The sequence below is a fragment of the Pinus tabuliformis genome, chromosome 6 (assembly GCF_031772625.1).
Source record: "Pinus tabuliformis cultivar Carrire ecotype Pingquan chromosome 6, CPIR1, whole genome shotgun sequence".
In the NCBI taxonomy this organism is placed as follows: Eukaryota; Viridiplantae; Streptophyta; class Pinopsida; order Pinales; family Pinaceae; genus Pinus; species Pinus tabuliformis.
This window is the reverse complement of record NC_142292.1, coordinates 1,017,315,505-1,017,318,699: the sequence shown is the minus strand read 5'-3', so window position 1 is coordinate 1,017,318,699 and position 3,195 is coordinate 1,017,315,505.

Sequence of the window (3,195 nt, the reverse complement as noted above, 5' to 3'; positions counted from 1 at the left end):
ACAACCCTTTGCAGCAAAATCAACAGCAAACAACAGGGAAAGAATTTAGTGGCAATAAACAAATCCATGATCAGAGGGATCAGATTCGGACAAATAATATCTTACTAATACTAATGGGAATCAAATGTCTATTGTAACTTTCACTCCCAACACTGGTGGTTGGCAAAAAGTGGAAAAGAAGAAGGGTAGGAAAGAATAGATTAGTCTCTTATGGATTCTGAGAAATCAGGACCTTCTATTACTCCATATGCTCATTAACATCTACAACATGTAATTTTGATCATTTTTAATGAATAAAATTACGATTTTTCCACGAAAAAAAAGTATCAATAGGATTGGGAATTTTTGTTGAAATATAGCTATGGGTAATTAGAATCAAATTGTCATTCTGGATGCTTTTGAACAAGTTTATCATGTAATTCTCCCAGGTATTTTTCAGGCACGGATTTAATGAAAACCAATACTCATTTCTATTAAAAAAAACATAAACCTAGTTTTAGTGGGAGCTTTTGTGGTGGTGATTATTGTGTAAAAGGGCATGACGAGAAATTATAAAATCAATATTGAGAAATTTAATGGGTAAATATTTGAGCTAATAAAACTCAATATGGAGGAACTTCTTGTAAATAAGGAATGGTGTTTTCTTGTGGATCTTGATAATGCATTTATGAGTGTGTCAACTAAAGAATAGACAAAGTTGGATAGGAAAACAAAGAGTGATCCATTTGTTCCTTTCAAGTTTAGTGTTATGAAATGTAATAGGAGAATCTATAGCCAAGGTTTTATGGGATGAGTTATAGGCTTTTAATCAGTCCAAGTCCCTAGTAAACAAACATTTCCTTCAAAACAAATTGCACCTCCTAAGAATGAAAGTTGGAGACTTTGTGTAGAGAATCTAAATGCTTTTAATATTGTTGTATGTGAATTATTGTCTATCGATATTAAAATTTATGATGAAGATAAGTGGATTTGTATACTAGGTTCTTTCCAGATTCATAAGATAGTCTTAGTGTAGCTATTGGCAATAATGTGACCACATTGAAGTTTGATGAAGTGGTTTCATCCTTTCTATCTAGAGAAATGAAAAAGAAAATCATGGATGGTTAGAGCACCAAGTTCCCGTAAAAAAAAAAAATAAAAAATAAAATAAAATAATAAAAATAAAAATGATAATAATAATAAAAATAAAAAATAAAATAAAAAATTGATGGGAGGGAGATCTAAACCTATGGGTCCTATATAATATAATATTTAATGAATTGCTAGAAATGTGGTAAAGTTAGGTATTAAAAAAAGGAGTGTGCATCTAAAAATATAAATAAAGGAAAAGGCTTGATGTTATTCCTTCCATATAAGGGAATACCTTCTCAAAGCACGGAGGGGATGTGTACTTGGCTTCGACAAGCACATATTCAAATCATGATGTATGGTTGAGTGAACTAGGTGTTTCTTTTTATACGACTCCTCATATTGTGAATATGAAAAGTATAATGGAGTTCATGTTTCCTAAAAAAATGGCTCGACAATGAGAATAACAGGGCATGGAAGAGTTAAGTTGTTACCCAAGAATGAAGGATGATCTCTTAGACGAGCTACACGATGCTAAGTCCTTCTCCAAACTTGATCTTCACTTTGGTTATCACCAAATTTTCATGAAGGAAGAAGATATCCTTACAATTTCTTTCCATGGTCACAAAGGTCATTACACATTTGTGGTGACACCTTTTGATATTTACAACGTACCTTTCACTTTTCAGAGCCTTATGCACAAATTAATTTGACCCCTTTCACACCATCTTGCTTCAGTCTTCTTTGATAACAACTTGGTCTATACCAAAGCTTGGGAAGCAAATGTGGCACTTTAGGATCAAATCTTACAACTCCTCCATAATCACTAATTGTTCCTCAAATGTTCTAAATATACGTTTGTTGTCTTCGAAGTGGAACATCTAGGACATATGGTGAATGGGGAGCTTATGTGTGTTGATCGTACGAAGATTTAGGCCAGTAAAAATTGGCCTCACAACAAGACCCTCAAACTTTTGTAGGGATTTCTTAGCCTTATAAGAAATTGCAGGAAATTCACACATGGCTATGGTAAAAAAATTCTTCCCCTCACCACATTTCTCAAAAATAATTTATTCAATTGGAATGAGGAGGCTAAACAAGATTTTCAAGTTTTAAAATATATTGTGTACTACCATAGTTCTAGCCAAGCTTGCCTTCATTAAGATTTTGTCCTGGAATGGAACATCTCTTACAAATAAATTGGGGTAGTGCAAGAGGTACATATGTTGGAGTTCACTAGTAAGAAATTATGTGATAGAAACTTGGGAAAATCCACTTATAAAAATGAAATGTTGGTTATTCTTCATGAATTTTTTTGTTGCATTCTCACTTAATTAGGTGTTGTTTCGACATTAAAACAAGGTACTACAAATTGAAATATCTATTGGAACAAAGTTTGTCCCCCCTAGAGAAGCAAAAGAGGGCCACTAAAATGTTAGACTATGATGATGATGTCATCTACTAGAAGGGAAAGGCGACTGTGGTGGTTGAATGTGACATTTTTTATCGCAAAAAGAGAAACATCTAAGTTCCCTTGAACATTACAAATTTTGCCTACTATAGCCACAATGCAAAATTACATTCATGTGGATTTCTTTGTGGAGTTACCAAAGTTAGTTGGAAAATAAATGATCATGGAACTTGATGGCATTTCTAATTATTCTCAAGTTTCTTCTTTACAAATCCCATTCAAGGCCTACCGGATAGAATAATTATTCATGGACAATACTTTTAAACTCCATGGCATGCCTAAATTAATTGTGACTAATTATGGCCCCACCTAAACTAATAATTTCTAGCAAGAGTTGTTTCAACTTCAAGGTACCTAATTCTTTCTTAGATTGGCATATCACTCCAATTAGTCTTTGAACCTCAAAGGTACCAGTTATGTTGTCTTTACTCAAATTAGCAAGCCCAATGGGTCCATTTGTTATCCTTGGATGAATGGTGGTACAATAACACCTATCATGGTGCTACTAAAATGACCCCCTTTGAGGCATTCTATTGACAACAACCATTGTTAGTGATCTCTTACTTTTCAGGCTTCTCTAAGGTTCATGACGTGGGAAAAACCTTAACAATTTGTCCTAACATTCTTCATACCCCCAAGGATAATTTTTTGTTGGT